We start from the raw sequence: 21,256 nt of genomic DNA, 5'->3' as shown, positions 1-21,256 counted from the left end.
CATGTACCTCTTGGCCATCTGGATGTCTTCTTTGGAGAAATGTCTCTTTACTTTCTCTACGCATTTTTAAATTGGATTCTTATATTTTTTGTTTGTTTGTTTTTGAGTTGTATGAGTTCTTGATATGTTTTGGATGTTAACTCCTTATCCAATATATGGTTTGCAAATTTTTTTCCCATTCCATAGGTTACCTTTTCATTTTGTTGTTTCTTCTGCTGTGTAGAAGTTGATGCAGTCCCTTTTGTTAATTTTTGCTTTTGTTGTTTGTGCTTCTGGTGACATATAGAAAAAGTCACTGACGAGAACAATGTTGAGTAATTCTTCTCTATGTTCTAGGAGTATTATAGCATCAGGTCTTATGTTTAAGTCTTTGATGCACTTTGAGTTAATTTTTGTGAGTGATATAAGATAGGGATCAAATTTCATTGTTCTGCATGTACTTACCCAGTTTTCCCAGCACCATTTGTTGAAGAGACTGTCCTTTCACCATTGGATGTTCTTGACTCTCTTGCAAAACATTAATTTTTTGTATATTTGGGGGTTTAATTGTTGCTTCTCTATTCATATTCCATTGGTTTATATGTCAATTTTTATGCCAGTACCATACTGTTTTAATTACTATAGCTTTGTAGTATGGTTTGAAATCAGGATGTATAATACCTTTGTCTTTATTCTTTTTGCTCAGAATTGTTTTCGCTATTTGGGGTCTTTTGTGGTTCCATACAAATTTTAGACTTTTTTAAAAAATTTCTGTGAAGAAGGCCATTGGAATTTTGGTAAAGATTGTGTGACTCTATAGAGGGCTTTGGGTAGTATGGACATTTTAATAATATGAATACTTTCAATCCATGGACATGGGATGTCTTTTCATTTTTGTGTGTGTCATCTTTGATTTCTTTCAACAAAGTCTTGTAGTTTTCATTTTACAGATCTTTCACTTCCTTGGTTAAATTTATTCCTAGGTAATTTTATTATTTTTGATAATATTGTAAATAGGATAGTTTCTTTAAATTTTTCAAATGATTCGTTATTAGTGTATAGAAATACAATAATTTCTGTACGTTGATTTTATATCCTCCAACTTTAATGAATTCACTGATCAATTCCAATAATTTTTTGGTTGTGTCTTTGGAATTTTTTATATACAAAATCATATCATCTGATAAAAATGTCAGTTTTACTTCTTCCTTTCCAATTTGGATGCATTTTATTTCTTTATCTTGCCTAATTGCTCTAGCTAGGACTTCCAGTACTATATTGAATAAGAGGGGTGAGAGTGGGCATTCTTGTTTTGTTCCTGATCTTAGAGGAAAAGCTTTCAATATTTCTCCACTGAGGATGTGAGCTGTGGGTTTGTTGTATATGACCTTTGTTATGTTGAGGTATGTTTCTTCTATACCTTATACGTTTTCTGCATCTACTGAGGTGATCATGCAATTTTTATCTTTTATTCTATTAATGTAGTGTATTATATGTATTGAATTGTGTATGTTGAAACATACTTGCATCCCAAGGATAAATCCCATTTGGTCATGGTGTGTAATACTTTTAATGTGTTCTTGAATTTAGTTTGCTAATATTTTGTTGAAAAATTCTACATCTATTTTTATCAGGGACATTGGTCTATAGTTTTTATTTCTATTGTTTGATTTTGGTAGTGTTCTTATCTGGTTTTGGTATCAGAGTAATGCTGAATTATAGAATGAGTTGGGAAATGTTCTCTTTTCTTCAATTTTTTGGAAGAGTTTGAGAAGCATTGGCATTAATTCTTCTTTAAATGTTTGATAGAATTCACCCATGAAGTCATCTGGTCCTGGGGTTTTCTGTGTTGGCAGATTTTTGATTACTCATTTAACATCTTAGTACTCATTATTGGTCTGTTCAGATTTTCTATTTCTCCCTGATCTAGTCTTGGTGAGTTGTGTGCTTCTAGGAATAGATAACATTTTCCCCCTAGGTTATCTAATTTGTTGGCATATAATTTTTAATAGTACAGGCATACCTCATTTTATTGCCCTTTGCTTTACTGCACTTTCCAGGTATTACATTTTTTTTACAAATTGAATGTTTGTGGCAACCCTGAGTCAAGCAAGTCGTGTCAGTGCCATTTTTTGCAACAGCATGTTCTCACTTCATGTCTCTTTGTCACATTTTGATAATTCTCACAATATTTCAAACTTTTAATTATTATTATATTTGTTATGGTGATCTGTAATCAGTGATCTTTTGATGTTACTATCTTAAAAAGATTAAGATTTATTGCTAAAGTATTTTTTAGCAATAAAGTTTTTTAGCAATAAAGTATTTTTAATTAAGGTATACACATTTTTCAGACACAATGCTATTGCACATTTAATAAACTACAGTATAGTGTAAACATAACTTTTATATGCACTGGACAACCAAAAAAATTATGTGACTCACTTTATTGTAATAATTGCTTTATTGGAATGTTCTGAAACTGAACCTGTAATATCTCTGAGGTATGCCTATAGTCCCTTATGTCCCTATGTATTTATGTAGTATCAGTTGTACTTTTCTCTTTAATTTCTGTTTTTATTTATTTGAGCATTCTTTTTTTCTTGGTGAGTCTAGCTAAAGGTTTCTCAATTTTGTTTACCTTTTTGAAAAACAAGCTCTTTGTTTCATTGATCCTTTTTATTGTTTTTCTCATCTCTAGTTCATTTATTTCCATTCTGATCTTTATTATTTCCTGCCTTCTGCTAAATTTGGGCTTACATTGTTCCTCTTTTTTTACTTCCTTGAGGTATAAAGTTGTTTACTTGAGATCTTTCTTGTTTCTTGATGTTGGCATTTATTGCCATGAACTCCCCTCTTAGAACTGCTTTTGCAGCATCTCATAGGATTTGGTAAGTTGTGTTTCCATTTTTATTTGTTTCAAGAGATTTTTTTAAATTTCCATTTTTATTTTTTGTTTAACCATTGGTAGTTCAGAAATGCGTTGTTTAGTTTCCACGTATTTATAGACTGTCCAGCTTTCATTTTGTTTTTGATTTTTTGTTTCATACCATTGTGGTCAGAAAAGATAATTGGTATTATTTCAATCTTTTAAAATTTGCTAAGACTTGATCTGTTCCCTATCAGATGATCAAGCCACTTGAGAATGTTCTATATATGTCTGCTAAGTCTCTTTAAAGCATGGTTCAATTCCAGTATTTCCTTTTTGATTTCCTTTCCAGGTGATCTATCCATTGCTGGCAGTGGGGTATTGAAATCTCCTACTATTACTGTATTGCTCTCTAATTCTTCCTTCAGATCTGTTAGTATTTGCTTAATACATTTAGGTGCTCTAATGTTGTGTGTGTATATGTTTATGATTGTTATATCTTCTAGATGTATTGAATCCTTTATCATTATATAATGACCATTGTCTTTAGTTACCATTTTTGGCTTCAAGTCTATTTTATCTGACATAAGTATGGCTATACCCACTTTAGTTTGGTTTCCACTTGCATGAAATACCTTTTTCTATCCTTTACTTTGAGCTGTGTCTTTAGAGCTGAAATGTGTTTCTTGTAGGTAGCAGACATCTCTGTAACTAAGCTCTTATGACTTTTTTGCTTCTTACAATTCAACAGGCTGGCTATTAGAAACCTTTCTTTTGTATTCCAGAAGGTGGTGCTATAGCTCAGGTTTGTAGTTTCTCCCTTGCCTATTATCTGATCACACTATGTGTCTACTCCAGTTCCCTCTTAAGGATGCACTTGAGAGCTTGCACAAGGAGCCAGCAACAGAGTGCAGTGGGGGGGTGGGTTTAACACTTGGTGATTTGGGGGTACCCAGAGGCTGCTAGGGAGATCCTTGAGTGCGATACTCCCAGAGGTTGGTGGGTAGACTTCCTGCTGAAGTCCTGAAGCAGACTGCAGGAAATATATTCCTTTAATGCCCTTTGATATTCTTATCGGCTTCCTTCTCTTTCTCCTCCTTCCCCCCAGTCATGGAGGTTCCTCCTCAGAAATCAAGAGCTGCTGGAAACAAACAGGTTTCTCCAGATGTAACCCACACACCTGGGGTGGCTGGGCAATCACAACTTTTGCTTCCAACCTTCTCTGCAGGAGGGGTCACCACTACAGTAGCCAAAAGTTTAGCCCCTTGCAGTGTTGCCCTGGTTGCAGGGTGGTGTGTTCCTCCCTCTCCTCTGTGTCCAAACTGACCTCTATCTTGATTCACTGGAGTGCTAGAATCTCGCCTCTGGCAGGCTGTACTTTTATAAATTCTCTCTTGCCCATAGGTATCTGCCCAGTTTTACACTCTCCAAGTTTTTGTTTTTGTTTTTCCTAATCAAGCCCAGTTGGGGGGTGGGGGGGGGTGGAGCAGGTTCACTGAATCCCTTGGATCCACAGCCCTTACAAAGTTCTTGTTTAGCTTTGGATGCTCTTGTGGGCTAGGAACCTCCTGGGTCCTTTGGTGTAAAATGCAGAGGCACTTTTGTTTAGTTATGGATATCTAATTAATTGTTTAAAAAAGGGAGAGAAAAGAAGAGAAATGACTTAGACCACCATGAGGCTGACATCATTCCTAATAAATCCTCCAATTTTATAATTCATGGTTTAGAAAAAAAGATTTCTGGTAGATGTCATCTTCTGGAGAAGTCAAGATCACATAGCCAATGTACATTATCTTCTTAAGTAAATCTGTAAAGTATGATTTTGATTTAATTCATTTATAATTAACAGATTTTTGAAATGAGATTTCTATACTTCATTCAATACAGTAAGAAAACTCTTGGTTCCTGTTTTATAAATGAGGGAAATCAAAGAATATTATGAATCATAAATGAATGTCTACTGTATGTTGACAGATAGGGTATATTTATTGTCAGAAAGCTTTGGCAAGTGCTCAGAATTCTGAAAAAAAAATTATACTCCTGACCTAAGGTAAATAGGATGAGCAGTAGATAAGAAAAAGTACAGTATATATGTGTTTATGGTAAACTCCCCTCTGCCATACACATACAATTAAAATTAAAAGTCACACCTTCTGGCCTATAAATTCCTGCTGAAAACTAAGCTTATAATCTTATGGGGGTTCCCTTGTATATAACAAGTTGTTTTATCTCTTGCTGATTTTAAGAGTCTCCCCTTAAATTTGACATTTTAATTATAATGTGTCTTGGTGTGGGTTTCTTTGGGTTCATCTTATTTGGAACTCTCTGTCCTTCCTGGATCTGAATGCCTATTTCCTTCCCCCTGTTAGGGAAGTTGTCAGCTATTATATCTTGAAATAAGTTTTCTGCCACTTTCATTCTCTCTTTTCCTCTGGGACACCTATAATGTGAATGTTAATCCATCTGATATTGTCACGTTATTTCCTTAATCTATCTGTGCTTTTGCAATTTTTTTTTTTTTTTTCTTTTAGCTGCTCTGGGTGAGTTCCAATGCCCTGTCTTCAAGTTCATTGATCCTCACTTCTGCTTTGCCTGGTCTGCTATTGAACCCCTCTACTGTATTTTTCAGTTCATTTACTGTATTCTTTAGCTCTGTGACTTCTATTTGCTATTTTCTTACATTTTCTATCTCTTTGCTTAAGTTCTCATTGTGGTCATCTGTTCTTTTCCAGAGTTAGTGAACATCTTGTTGACCATTACTTTGAACTCTTTATCAGGTAAATTACTTATCCCTGCTTCATTCATCCTCCCTCCCCCGCACCTGGGTTTCATCTTTTTCTTTTCCTTGGGACATATTCCTCTGTTTCTTTATTTCCTTTGACTCTCTATGTTGGTTTCTATGCATTAGATAAAACAGCTGCCTCTCCCAGTCTTGAAAGAGTGGCTTTGTGTAGGAGATGAATCTTATTGTTCTATCCTGCCCTCACTCTTATTTTTCTCTCAAATTTGTGTGATTGCCAATGCAGTCTATTTTATTTTTAATGGCTCTCACTAGTTGAGGTTGTGCAAGACTCGTCATTGTCCCAGAGTGGGGGAGGATCTCATTCAGCACCTAGATTCAGGCTGATAGGAAGCCAGGCAACAGCTATTAAGGTATGCAAATATATACAAACCTGAGGGGCAGCAAGTATAAGTATCACTACCAGAGCCATGCAATCAAGGGTGTTGCCTGGTTACCAGTGACAAAAATTGGGGCTCCTTTCCAGGAGATACACATGAGTTGTAGCAAAGCAGAAGGAGAGTGCAAGGATGGCTTCCACTAGTCTATGTTACCTGAAAGTAGCTCCAAAGACCTCTAGATGTGTGCCACACCTGAAGCCTGTGCCTCAGGCTGAAACTCCAGAACAAGCACAGAAAGACTTTGGGTGTGTAGAACGGTCTCTCTGATCGTTACAGTCCCACAGGACCCAGGAACACAGGCTCCCCTGGCCACCAGAGCCAGGTATTCATGTAGCATCGCTTGGGTGGCAGCCACAGAAACCAGGGCATCAGACACTGTACAAGTTCTCCTCTGGGAGGTACAGTTGCTCTGGAGCATGACAGAGAATGCAAAGACAGTGCCCACTCTGCAAGGTCCCTGGAAAGGACTATATTAGCTCTTACACGTACGTTCAATTAGAACATGTCCCTCAGGCTACAGCTGTGATGTTAAGCTAAGAAAGACTGAGCTCCTAGGTCCATTGCCTCTTGCTGTGCCCTGTGGGTAGTAGCCATTTTTTTTTAAGTGTTTTAAGTTTTTACTTTATTACAGGCTTTTCTATTTTTAATCATTACATATGTTTTCAACATTTCATGTTTCTGCTCCATTGTATTCCATTATGATTCTCATATGTCCACCATAACTTCAAGTCATGTCTAGTATTTTCTATTTTTTTTTAATTTTTATTTTATATTGGAGCATAGTTGATTAGCAATGTTGTGTTAGTTTCAGGTGTACAGCACAGTGATTCACTTATACATGTATATATTCTTTTTCAAATTCTTTTCCCATTTAGGTTATTACAGAATATTGAGCAGAATTCCCTGTGCTATACAGTAGGTCCTTGTTGGTTATCTATTTTAAATATAGCAGTGTGTACATGTCAATTCAAAATTCCTAATCTATCCCTCCCTCTCACCTTTCTCCCCTGGTAACCATAAGTTCCTTCTCTAAGTCTGTGAGTCTGTTTCTGTTTTGTAAATAAGTTCATTTGTATCATTTTTTTATTATAATTTTTAATTTAATTTTTAATTTTTTAATTTTATCATATGTAAGTCTGTCTGACTTACTTCACTTAGTATGATAATCTCCAGGTCCATCCATGTTGCTGCAAATGGCATTATTTCATTCTTTTTAATGGCTGAGTAGTATTCCATTGTATATATGTACCACATCGTTATCCATTCTTCTGTTGATGGACATTTAGGTTGCTTCCATGTCCTGGCTATTCTAAATAGTGCTGCAATGAACATTGGGATGCATGTATCCATTCAAACCATGTTTTTCTCCAGATATATGCCCAGGAGTGGGATTGCTGGATCATATGGTAGCTTTATTTTTAGCTGTTTAAGAAACATCCATATTGTTCTCCATAGTGGCTGTACCAATTTACATTCCCACCAACAGTGTAGGAGGGTTCCCTTTTCTCCACACCCTCTCCAGCATTTATTATTTGTAGATTTTTTGATGATGAACATTCTGACTGTTGTGAGGTGATATCTCATTGTAGTTATGATTGTATTTCTCTAATAATTAGTGATGTTGAGCATCTTTTCATGTGCCTGTTGGCCATCTGTATGTCTTCTTTGGAGAAATGTCTATTTAGATCTTCTGCCCATTTTTTGGTTGGGTTGTTTGTTCTTTTGATATTAACCCACATGAGCTGTTTATAAATTTTGGAGATTAATCTCTTGTAGGTTGCATTGTCTGCAAATATTTTCTCCCATTCTGTGGGTTGTTTTTTCGTTTTGTCTATGGTTTCCTTTGCTGTGCAGAAGCTTTTGAGTTTAATTAGGTCCCATTTGTTTATTTTTGTTTTTATTTCCATTATCCTGGGAGATGGCTTGAAAAAGATCTTGCGATTTATGTCACAGAGTGTTCTGCCTATGTTTTCCTCTAAGACTTTTATAGTAGCTGGTCTTACATTTAGGTCTTTAATCCATTTTGAGTTTATTTTTGTGTATGGTGTTAGGGAGTGTTCTAATTTCATTCTTCTACATGTAGCTTTCCAGTTTTCCCAGCACCACTTATTGAAGAGGCTGTCTTTTCTCCATTGAATATCCTTGCCTCCTTTTTCATGGATTAGGTGACCATAGGTGCATGGGTTTATCTCTGGACTTTCTATCCTGTTCCATTGATCTATGTTTCTGTTTTTGTGCCAGTACTATACTGTTTGGTTACTGTGACTTTGTAGTATAATCTGAAGTCACGGAGCCTGACTCCTCCAGCTCCATTTTTTTTTTTTCTCAAGATTGCTTTGGTTATTTGGGGTCTTTTGTGTCTCCATACAAATTTTAAGATTTTTTTGTTCTAGTTCTGTGAAAAATGCCATTGGTAATTTGATAGGGATTGCATTGAATCTGTAGGTTGCCTTGGGTAGTATAGTCATTTTGACAGTATTGATTCTTGCAATCCAAGTACGTGGTATATCTCTTCATCTATTTGTATCATCTTCGATTTCTTTGATCAACACCTCATAGTTTTCAGAGTACAGGTCTTTTGTCTCCTTAGGTAGGTTTATTCCTAGGTATTTTATTCTTTTTGATGCGATGGTAAATGGAATTCTTTCTTTCATCTCTCTTTCTGATCTTTTGCTGTTAGTGTATAGAAGTGCCACAGATTTCTGTGTATTAATTCTGTATCCTGCAACTTTACCAAATTCATTGATGAGCTCTAGTAGTTTTCTGGTAGCATCTTTAGGATTTTTCATGTGTAGTATCATGCCATCTGCAAACAGTGACAGTTTTACTTCTTCTTTTCCAATTTGGATTTATTTTATTTCTTTTTCTTCTCTGATTGTCATGGCTGGGACTTCCAAAACCATGTTGGATAAAAGAGGTGACAGTGGACATCCTTGCCTTGTTCCTGATCTTAGAGGAAATGCTTTCAGCTTTTCACCATTGAGAATGATGACAGCTATAGGTTTGTCATATATGGCCTTTATTATGTTGAGGTGTGTTCCCTCTATGCCCACTTTCTGGAGAGTTTTTATCATAAATGGGTGTTGAATTTTGTCAAAAGCTTTTTTTGCATCTATTGAGATGATCATATGGTTTTTATTCTTCAGTTGTTGATGTGGTGTATCACACTGATTGATTTGCAGATATTGAAAATTCCTTGCATCCCTGGGATTAAATCCCACTTGATCATGGTGTATGATCCTTTTAATGTATTGTTGGATTCAATTGCTAGTATTTTGTTGAGGATTTTTGCATCTTTGCTCATTAGTGATATTGGTCTGTAATTTTCTTTTTTTGTGTGGTGTCTTTGTCTGGTTTTGGTATCAGCGTGATGGTGGCCTCATAGAATGAGTTTGGGAGTTTTCGTTCCTCTGCAGTTTTTTGGAAGAGTTTCAGAAAGATAGGTGTTAACTCTTCTCTAAGTGTTTGATAGAATTTGCTTGTGAAGCCATTTGGTCCTGGGCTTTTGTTTTCTGGGATTTTTTAATTCACAGTTTCAATTTCAGTACTTGTGATTGGTCTGTCCATATTTTTCTATTTCTTCCTGGTTCAGTCTTGGGAGATTGTACCATTCTAAGAATTTGTCCATTTCTTCCAGGTTGTCCATTTTATTGGCATACAGTTGCTTGTAGTAGTCTCTTATGATCCTTTGTATTTCTGTGGTGTCCATTGTAATTTCTCCTTTTTCATTTCTAATTTTATTGATTTGAGCCCTCTCCCTTTTTTTCTTGATGAGTGTGGCTAAAGGTTTATCAATTTTGTTTATCCTTTCAAAAAAACGCTTTTAGTTTCATTAATCTTTGCTATTGTTTTCTTCATTTCTATTTCGTTTATTTCTGCTCTGATCTTTTCAATTTCTTTCTTTCTGCTAACTTTGGGTTTTGTTTTTGCTTCTTTCTCTAGTTGTTTTAGGGGGTAGTAGCCATCTGAGATTTTTTTCTATTGGTTACAGCCCAGTGGGAACCAGAAACATACGCCCCACTGGCCACCAGAGCCAGGTGATACACAGATGTCCTCTAGCCACAGGCAGTAATCGGGGTGCCAGACAAAGGTATAACTTTTTTTTCTGGATGATACCAGTGTGCTGGAGTGAGGCAGAGGCAGAGTGCAAGGACTGCATCCACCAGCCTTCTTTCCCTGAGGGCACCACCATAGTGCTCTTAGTCGTGTGCCAAAGTAGAAGGCTGCCCCTCAGACCAAAGTCCCTGGGGAAGCAAATAGGCTTCTTTCACAGAAAGTTTGAGGGTATGTTTCTCTGCTGTCTGTGCAGTGCTCTGGGCTGGTAGTCTGCCAAGGACTGTCTCTCTGATTGTTCCAGTACCATGGGACCCAGGGTCACGAGCTTCCCTGGCCTCCAGAGCCAGATATCAAAGCATATCCTCTTAGTGGCAGCCATAAAAACTGGGGCACCTGATATAAAAACCAGAGAACCAGATGCATGTGAAAGCTCCCATCTGGGAGATACTTGTGCTATGGAGTGTGGCAGAGAGGGTGCCTGAACATGGTGCCCACAGGCTGAAGCAGGGCAGAGGGAGAGTGTGAAGGTTGTGTCTGCTCGGGGGGAAAAAAAATAGATGGAGCAAGGCAGAGGGAAAGCATATAAATGGCACCCACTGGGGGTGGGTGGTTAGGTGGTGCCCACTGGCTGGAGTGAGACAGAGGGAGAGTGCAAAGATGGTGCCTGCCAGCCATCAAGTACCCAGCTGTGTACTAAATTAGATTCCTGCTCCTCAGGCTGAAACTTTAGGATTAGCAAATGAGCCTCTTTCACCTAAAGTCTGGGCATCTCTTGATCGACTGCCTCTGCACTGATCCCTGAGTTCGTGCATGAGCCCCTTATTAGCCATTTCTCACTTCACTATGGTCTTGGGGCTCTCATGGATATGAGTCTCATTGGTTTCAAAGCTAGATGTTTTGGAATCTCATCTCTTAGATGCAGGTCTTAAAAGATGGACCACCCAGTGTGTAGTTCAAACCCTTTACTCCTCAGGGGAATCTTCAGGTTTTGAGTTCCCTCTTGATTGTGGGTCACAGCACTGGGGGTGGGATTCATGGTGAGATTGTGTTCCAGCCTCTCCTATCCACTTCAATGTGGGCTTTTTCTCATTTGCCTGATGTGTAGGAGTTGCTCAGCCAGTTTTTAAGATTTTTCAGAGGAAGTTGTTCCATGTGTAGTCACAGATTTGGTGTGTCCAAGGCAGGAGGTGAGTTCAGAATTCTGCTATGTTGCCACCTTGAACCAGAACCCAGCACTTTGATTATTAAAATACAGACAGTTATCATGAATGGAGGGACTAGGAACAGAAATAGCTCCTAGTTGTCTGCACACCTAAGTTCTACATGCCATCCAAAAATAGCAGTAAAGTCATTGGAATCGCCACTTTTCATCATAAATTAAGGTATTCTTCATAATCATCTCTTGGTACACTAGGTCTAACCATACAAATATCTATAGCCAACCAATTCTCATCTTCAATAAGTTCTCCTTTCAAAACATCTCAAAACCTAGTTAGACAGTGAGGTTCAGTGCCCTTCCACAATACAAGTCATGGTATTATCCTTTAACAATTTAGCTTTTTTATTTCGGACATTTTTTTTAAAGATCGAATGAGTACAGAAAAATGAGTATAAATGAGTACTGATCGAATCAGTTACAGAAATATGTTCTGCTCTTCCAAAATAAAATTAATTTACATAATAGAAAACTCTCTTTCCATGGTTTGAAAATACTTTAAAAGTGAAGTCCTGTTAAATATATGGAGTTACAAGGATACCTGGAACATTAAAATTTTGGGAAAAATAGGTTAATAAATTAAATTTTACCTGTTTTTCTGGATAATATAAACATTTTATATAAATGTAAAAATGTCAGTTTTTTAAAAAATCCATGATTGCAATTGGAACACATAAATACTTGCATATTTCGACAAGGAACTGTCAACGTTAAGCCCTATTTATTGGTGGAATTTTATTAATTAACTTGCCTTATTTTAAAAGTGAAAATTATCTTGCCTTTTACTTTATGGTTTTATTTGTTTTAATATTTAAATAAGCTAATTATACAAATTTTATAACCAGTCTATGCTTGTTATCTTGAAATTTAATACTGTTGAGTAACAATTTAGTCAAATTAAAATCCTCCACATTCAGTATAAACCGAAGAAATATAACTGTGAAAAATCAGAGGCTCTGAATGTCTAAGCAAGAAATAATTATGTTGTGTACAAAGAAAATACATAATATAATTAATTACTAACTTTATAAAAAATCTTTAAAAGTGAGAGAAACTTCTCCCTATGATAAAAAAAAAAAAATAGGAAAATGGAATAGTGAGACAGGAGTTGGAAGAGAGGGGCAGAAAGAAAAGAAGAAGTGCAAAAACTGTAACTACTTCTAGATTTCCCTCGACCAAAGTTGATCTTACCTTCTCTCCTGGTGAAAATAGGTCCCTCATTTTAGAAAGTGGAATTTGAGAGAGAATAATCCATAAGGATCAACAGCATCCTCTTTCATAATCCCCAGAAATTAGGGGGAATAGGAATCTTCTATATATTTATGAAGATTTAGTTGTGAAGGCTTCAGGAAATGTTAAATATTAGGAAATATGAGTTATACATGTTGTATATGTTAAATATTAGGAATAAGAGTTATGAAAAGAAAAGTCATAGAAGGAATTTTGAAGTGTGGGACAATAGAAAGGTGGGAAAATCTGGATAGGATGTCATGGTAGGGTTGTGGTCAATTAGAGAACGGTAAAGTGAAAGTTAGAAGGTCTTGGAGACAAACAGACCTAGAATATATAAGTGAGAGTGAAATAACTCTCATAACTATTTTGTCTAGAGCCACCTACTTTGGCCACTGTGCCACTTTTGAAATATTATCATAGGTTTTCATTTCTATTTATAAATACCTAGATTTTAATTCTGAAATACTTCCAACATACAGCAAGCTATGCCACACCTTTCGGGGCCAACTAGATTACAAAGGTTACCAGAAGGAGAACTTCAGGCAGGTTCAAGTTTGTTGTTATTATCCAACTAGCAGAAGCCATGAAAAGGATTTACGAGGGAAGAATCAACATGATTGGAGGCAGGTGCCCAGTTTCTTCCTAGAGCCTCACAGAGGTGCACACAAAGTTTGGTCAGGACTGCCTGTGTGGTGGGAAGAATCTGATAGACCTGAAGAGTCCAGAGTCAGGGGCTTGCTGTATTTTACTCCCAATCCACTAATCTTACTTCATCAAAGTTCCTCACCATTCAACCACTATTTTGTCATCCATAAATAAGTATAATCAATATAGACAAAGTGGACAGCCAGGTGCACTGGTCCAAATTCTACCCCCTGCAAAGATTTCTCTTCCCACGACCCTTTAAAGAAGGTTTTAATGCTGCAGACTTCCATTTTCGTTTGGTGATAGCATATCACATAGCGCCATCTAGAGGACAGGTACATTTTTTTTTCCTTAGTCACCCAGTCACAGGAACTTTCCATGAGTCCATTGATAAGGGTTGAAAAAGACAAGGCAATAAAACAGGGATGAATACATGCACTGGGAGTGCAAACTACCTGCTCATGCAACCTAGTCATGTTTTCAGGACCTTCTTCAGGACCTCCTCTTCTTCTGGGCACTGGGGACTCAGCAGTGACTATGGAGTATTCTGCGAGATGCAGACTGAAAAAAAATTAAAAGGACATATTTTGTGTACAGTAGTGAGTGCTAAGGAGAAAATTTTTAAATAAATAAATAAAAATAAAGCAGGTAGAGGAAATAATGAGTTGTTTAGGGTTGTAATTTCATATAGATGGCGAGGGAAGGTGATAGTTGTATAAAGAGAATGAAAAAGGAGGTGAAGGAAAATGCTATGGGGACATCCCTGGGAAGAAGAATGTTCCAAGCAGAGAGAGAACCTGTGCAAATATGCTGAGGTAGGAGCATGCCTACATTATTAGAGGAGGCCCGTGTGCCTGGAACACAGTAAAAAAGGAGAAGAGTGGAAAATTATGAGAACACTGCTGATGGCAGCATGATTATTTACCACCTTATACACTTTTATTTCTCTGGGTGAACTAGGAAGCCATTAGACAGCTTTGAGCAAAGATGTGACATCATCTGACCTACGTTGAAGTAGGATCATACAGGCTTCAGTATTCAGAATAGACTGAAAGGGATCAAGTTAGGAGACTATTGCAGTTATCCAGGAGAATGATAATGGCAGCTTAGACCAGAGTGGTTAATGGTGTAGGTGGGAAGCAGGGTTAGACTCTTAGGCCAACAGAAATTTTTGATGAGTTAGATGTGGTTTATAAGAGAAAGAGAAGAAATATGGCTTAAAGAACTGAAAGGAACTAAGATGAGGAACACTTTTGAGCCAGCCTGGGGGGATGGGAAATCATATCAATTCTGAACATATTAATTTGGGGGTACTACTAAGTCAGTTGTGTATATGATATAGGTATACATAGGATAGAAATTGGGAATTAACAGCCTGGAGATGTTTAAAACTATGAGACTGTGTGAGATCATCTAGTGAGTGAGCAATCCAGGGAGGAAAAAGGTCTGCAGACTGAGCCCTGGGTGTTCCAGTGTTGAGGTCAGAGACGTGAGTAGGAACCAGTATAAGTCAGTGAGATGCAGTAGCCAGTGAAGAAGCCAGAAATCCAGGAGCATGTACATCTCACAAGAGTGTCAGGGAAGACTGAGTAGAGTCACATGTTAGACTTTTAAATTTCATTCTCCACATCTCCTAATCCCTTTCATATTATCCATCTAGTTATGACTCTGTGCTGAATTCTAGATAATTTCCTCAGGGTCAGTACAGCAGAATGGTTGATAGCACAGGTCCCAGAGCCAGTTTGCTTGTCACTAACAAATTCCAGCCAGCAAGACTATACTAATGAACATACTTATAATAATAAAATTAGTAACAAACAACAATAAGAAATCATAGTATAGCAATGACCTTCTTAAGCATTTGTGGGCTTGGTAAGCACTCTATAGGCATTAGTTATTATGTAGCTAGCTTCCAGGTCACCAATTTCCTATTCACCTGTTTCTAATCAATTGTTTAACTTCATAAATGTTTAAATGACAATTTTTAATTTTTGAAACTTATATTTAGTTCTTTTCCAATACTTCTATTATTTAAATTTGCTTTTTAGTTTTCTAACTTCATTTTTATATATTTTTAAATCATTTTCAACATACATTTTCATAGTGTCTACCAGTTTGCTTTATTACCTAAATTTCTGAGGTTCTATTCAACTGGCTCGTCCTGGCTGTGACTCTCTTACATGGGGTAGTTTTGTTTGAGTGTGTTATAACTTTGGACTGTGAACCTGCCTTCTGGGCTGTATTTATAGGGATCCTGTAGGGCCAAAGAGATTTTGCACTTGCTTTTCCCTAGTACCCCAAGCCTACCACTGTCTTCTGGGCCAACACTTATGTCATAGTGTAGGTTTCTTACTGTAGGGTTTCCAGAACCATTTGGTTAGTATATACCAGGGGTCCCCAACCCCCGGGCCATGGACCGGTACCAGTCTGTGACCTGTCAGGAACCGGGCCGCACAGCAGGAGGTGAGCGGCGGGCAAGCGCGCAAAGCTTTATCTGCCGCTCCCCATCGCTCGCATTACCACCTGAACCCCCCCCCCCGCCCCCCCCACCGTCTGTGGAAAACTTATCTTCCAGGAAACCAGTCCCTGGTGCTAAAAAGGTTGGGGACCGCTGCTATACACTGAACCAAAAGCCCAGTAGATAAAGATCCATTGTTTTGGATCATTAATCCAGGTAGACACACTATCTTCCTCATCATTTGCATGTGCAATTAGGCAAACTTTCTCTGTGTACCCTCTTCATGTGAATGGAGGCTCTGAGGGTCTCAGCTTTACATGGGAGTCTCAGTACTAAATCCCTGCTTAGGTTACAAAGAACAATAACTAAGATCTCCCTGCAGCCCACTGCCAGCTCATTTTCTTATAATCCACGTTGAAGTTCTATTTTGTTTCTTTTGCTTGGGGATTTCCCTTTCTTCCCTGTGAGAATGCCTCTTAAATTTTATCCCACATTTGTAGCAGGGTTAGTTTGTGTCGGTCGGGGTCAGAGATTGAAGCCACGTTATCTATTTCACCATATTACCAAAGCCAGAATTACTCTACCTAGGTTTTCGAGCCTGGGATTTTATGTTAAGATTATGTATGAAGATTGGTCAGAGCTATACTGAAGGCATACACAAAAACATGTTACTCAAATCTACATAGTTGGAAAGCAACTTGTAGTTTGTATATACTTTCAGGTCAAGGTGAAAATCTCCACGAATGCCAAAGACATGATGGTATTATTATTTGACTATTGAATCCTTATTTTTCTACCCTTGTAAGCAGGCATTGCTTTACCCTTGCACATGGCTTTCCATTATGCTTATAGGACATAAGCTAGATGAAACAAAAATGAATATATTCTCAGTAAAATAGCTAAATTAGTCCTGCTATTTTGTAAAGTAAAACTACCAGAAGCAGTTTTAGTTTCTATATCATAATCCTGATTCTGTCCTGGTATTCTTATTTTAAAGGAGTTTGTGACATTATGACTCTGCAAAAGTTACAAGTTTCACAAGTTATACAGTTATAAAGATTAAGCTGCAAGGAAGAAGGAGCTGAGATAAATCTGACTAATTGAATTTTGCTTTATCAATCATCTTTAGAATGCTATGCTTGCTTATATTGAGTTTTCAATTCAAATATCAAAGATAATTTGGTACTGAAAAGCAGTTGTCTTTGACTTGGCATTAAGAAGATCCATGTAATTCACTATGCTATTTGCCTGTTTAGGAAAGCAAAAATGTGCTAGCAGAACAACAGCAAAAACTGTTACAGCCCTTTCGGTTTCGTTTTAACATGGTTAATGTTTAAGTGCAACAGAAACAGGAAACAGGACAAGAATACGATTTTGTTTGCTATAAATGGAGTCTTTGTTTTTGAGCATCCATATTGCATTTGATAAGACAATATGTATTTAGTTCTACTGAGTAACTACAATTCCAATTTTATGAATGTGTTCATTGTAATTCAAATTATCAGGTAGGCAAATACATTTGAAAAAATAACATTTTGAAATATTGACATTTATTGATCATATAACCATAAGTTACAAAATTATTCCATAAATAAAGTGTGAAGGAACTTGTTTAAAGATATGAATGTTGAAAATTTTACATAACACCACCACATTACTTTGAGAAGAGAAATATAAAGAAATATAACCTGTGACAATCCAAGGATACTTGAATCCTGTTTATATTGTTTTATAGGTACTAAATTTGATTTTTCAGCTCTAATTAGGAAAAATATTGTTTTCATGACTCACTTTTCTGCCAAATATGTTATTACTTTAAGATTAGTCTAAACAGTCCTACATAATTCCCAAGTCATTTATACTTATTATTCTTGTGCTACTTACAATAGACCTATTAGTTCAGTGAATTTAACTGTCAGGATTGTTATAAGTCAATGCCTTATGTCAAGTGACTAGCCAAGTGGCAAACCAGGGATAGCTGGGAATTAGACGAACCTAGTTTCTAGGCTGCAGATCATCACCCCATGTCATATGGTTTTATAAAGGGAACGATAAAATAGTATATATAACATCCTTTCATGTCATATGTTTTGCATGTATATATTTTTGTAGTACTTTCAGTGTTTTGCCCAGTACTTTTATATGCATATTCATATCTTTTGATAAATCAGAGGAAACTCTGACTTAAAACGAATTTTAAAAATTAAAGCAAAATTAATGCTCAAAAATTGTTAAATAATACATTTTCAAGGATTAGGGCTTATGTGTATGTATGGGGTGTCTATTTATAATACATACAGATATTAACTACGTTCATTTTCCTGCTTATTTTTTGTCCTCACTATTCTATATAACTCATACATTTCTTTTTGCTTAAAAAAACAAATTTAAAAATGAGATGGGAACTGTATTTGATTAAATGCTGGGATTTCTTGGTAAGGAAATAATTGTTTAGATTTGCAGCTCAGTAGAACTTCTCTATTTATCCATTACTTTTTCAAACAATTCTTTAAAGCTAAACAGGATTGTTTTTTTCCTTCGCATTGCTTTTCAATATTGTCAGAAATGTTTCCATAATGAAGAGAAAATTACTTCAGTAAAATTTTCATCTTCATTACATCTCATGTATCGTTCAAGTTAATGAATAACTATTTAGCTATTACTTTCAAAGACTTCAGCTCAACAGTAATTCTGCTTTCCTCATTATTGCTGGTATATAACTGCATCATTGTAGCCAATATTTTTTGCTTCACAATGATGCATCTTGAAAAAAATAGTTTTCCTTTCAGAGAAGCTGTACCATTGCTGCAATAAATTCCAACCCAAGAAAGCAGTCATTCACAGGCTTAGTATTTCATCCACGTTGTAAATGTCACATGCCATAGCATCTGAGGTCAGGCATTTTGTGAACACTGAAATTATAGTTATATAACACTTCAACATACCAAACTCAATAAAGTAAGCCATTCTTTTCTTATACAATAGAAAATTTGAATGAAGAATTGAAATTTAATTTTAATGATGAAAAATAGCAAAAATGGTTTCTGCCGTGCTATTTGTGAAGGCGACAGGTCTTCAGAAGTATGGGATGTATTTGTTGAATCTGACGGCGTTGGTCTGAGGCGTCCGGTTCCAGGCCAGAGATCCCTGTGTGACCTTTCAGGCCCGACTATAGGCAATTACACAGGCTCTGCCTTACAGGTCTCATGGGGAAAGCTGCTTCCTCCTCACCAGACTTGGTGTGCAGCCCGCACGTTAGAGTTTTCTGGAGAGAGTCAAGTTCAGGACTCGAGGTCCCACAGGCCAGCCATGCTCAGACACATACCTGCTTCCTAGCCTCGGTGCCTCCATTCAGAAACCTCTTTACTGGGGCAACTGGCCGAGGCACTTTTCAGGTGTCTCTGCCAGGACCTCCTTAGTGGGGAACCTTGACTAAGACACTTTTCTCCAGTGGCTCAGTACTTCTCCACTCTTAGCCCTTCCCTTCTCCCAAGCCCCTCAGTTCCATAAAGAGATAGGGGCTGTCTGTTTGGGGATCCTTGGCAGTTAGACGATGCCTCCTGTATGCACGGTGCGTCACTGAACCCTTGCCTTGCTGTTCTATGTGGAGACATGGAATGCTGGGGAACTGGCATCTACTTTTGCCTCCTGTTATGCTGTTACAGTGAGTCAATAGGCATGCTTGTTACCTCCGGTTTGACTCGGTATCCTAATTGACCGCTTTGACATCTGAGAGCTCCACGTGGCTCATAACTCTTCTCTGTTCATTGGGTGGTTTTCCTTAAACAACTTTCTTTTTATGGAACTAATGACCAAGTAACACAGACATTTTTATACACTGAATTTTCTAATGGAGAAAATATCCTCTCCTAAGAATACAGATAAAACTACTGGCTATCTAGACTCATATTTATAGACAAAGCAAAGAAGAATGACATGTCAGTTAGTCTATTTGAATATAATAGCCTATAAAATAAACAGTCATGGAAACCATATTCATTGATATCTCATTGATGCGGCAGTATTTCCTGTGTTCAAAATTGTTGGGTTTTGGTTTCCATGACTGAATTTTAAAATATGTGGCTTTCTGTAATAACAATGTCATATTCACACCCTAACACTTAATATAATGTAAATGTTGAATCTTTCCTCCTGACACTTTAGGCATCAAATTAATCTCTTGAGAAAGAAGTTGTTATTCAAGCTACACTAGTAAAGAGACCAATAGTATGTGCAGGAAAACAAAGTTTCATTGTCTAACAGATGTCTAATTAGGGAGTTGAGCACTTGAATCAAGTGAGGCATGGAAATGGATTACACAGCATTTGCATGTGGAGCGCATTATTTATCAGTAAGAGTAATAAATGCTGCTTTAAAGGCAAGCTCACCAAAGCTTAGTTGAACTTTGAGCTGTAAATTTTTCTTCTTTTTTGATAATTCAAATGACAGAACATAACTTTACCATTATAGCTTGTGTTAAGTTAAACAGTTGATTAGTTATCCCAGTGAAAAAACACATTGACCATAAAACTTGAATCTTGTAAAGCTTTATTTTCAGAAACACACCATAGATAGAGTTAAATTTAACAAAGAATCTGTGAAATACTGATGAAATAAAGCAAGTATTCAGACACTGCTAAATTCCATAGATGAGCTGAATTAGGAAGATAGCTTTGGTAGAAATGAAATGTTCTGTAAAAATAAAACAGCTGCTTTGTATAATGCATATGTCTAACGAATAATGGATTGCTGTAGTCTTTTTCAAATAATTTTTTCAAAAAAGGAAAAGTTTTGGCTTCTTTAGACTTTTACCATGTGCATAGCTGGGCTGAATATTTTAACACTACTTCTGACTTTTGAACAGATAGAATCTTACGCTACAATTACTTAAGCGTAAGTATTATATATAAAATGTGCCTCTGTCATCTAGCACAAAATGCTCTGAGAGCAGAAACAAATGCTCTGCCATTTAGGAGATGGTAAGTGGAATTTAATCTGACTTTAGCAGGAGGTTAAGGACTCCTCATACTTACAACAGAAGTAGTGGTATAAAGAAACTTTCGTAGTTTTAGACACAGCCACTACTATATATTATCAGACCTGTCCGTTTTCTTAATCAGAATTTTACCCTGGCAAACTAAAATAAATAGATAAATACAGACATTTGGAAAACTCAGATTCCTTCACTTACAATCTACATATCCATCAACTTATGCTCTAGTTATCTTTTCATTTTCCCCTTTCCTTCTTTTCACATTTGTCTTTTCCTCAATTTCTTTCTTTCTAACTCAGACTACTAACCTATTGTTGGGTTGTGTTTATATGTGACTTCACAAAAATAATCCTTCTGTAAATGCCTGTAGGGCTAGTTAAGGAGAAGTGTATTGCCTATGACTGTATAACTATATTCTAGGAATATGCTTAAGTCTTGATAAGGCAGCTCAAAATACAGTGTTTGTTTTGACATCTCAATGCCAGGAAACCATGTGCACCATTGAACTTATCTGAATCAAGGAATGCTAAATAGTACATAATTAAATGCTAATGCTCTATATTTGGAATAGAGTCCATTGTTTAGGAAGTGCTTTATAATATTGTGGTTCTTAAGAGTCTGATCAGT

At 36.7% G+C, this 21,256-nt stretch overlaps 1 pseudogene; it reads right to left on the bottom strand.

Moving 5' to 3' along the window:
* LOC133091729 (NADH-ubiquinone oxidoreductase chain 5-like) overlaps positions 1-15,591 on the bottom strand; it is a 54,454-nt pseudogene extending 38,863 nt beyond the window's left edge.
* Positions 15,592-21,256: the final 5,665 nt, after the last annotated feature.

This window comes from Eubalaena glacialis, chromosome 5 (genome assembly GCF_028564815.1).
Source record: "Eubalaena glacialis isolate mEubGla1 chromosome 5, mEubGla1.1.hap2.+ XY, whole genome shotgun sequence".
NCBI classification, from domain to species: Eukaryota; Metazoa; Chordata; class Mammalia; order Artiodactyla; family Balaenidae; genus Eubalaena; species Eubalaena glacialis.
The sequence above is the reverse complement of the archived record's forward strand: the minus strand, read 5'-3'. Positions and strand labels throughout refer to the sequence as shown.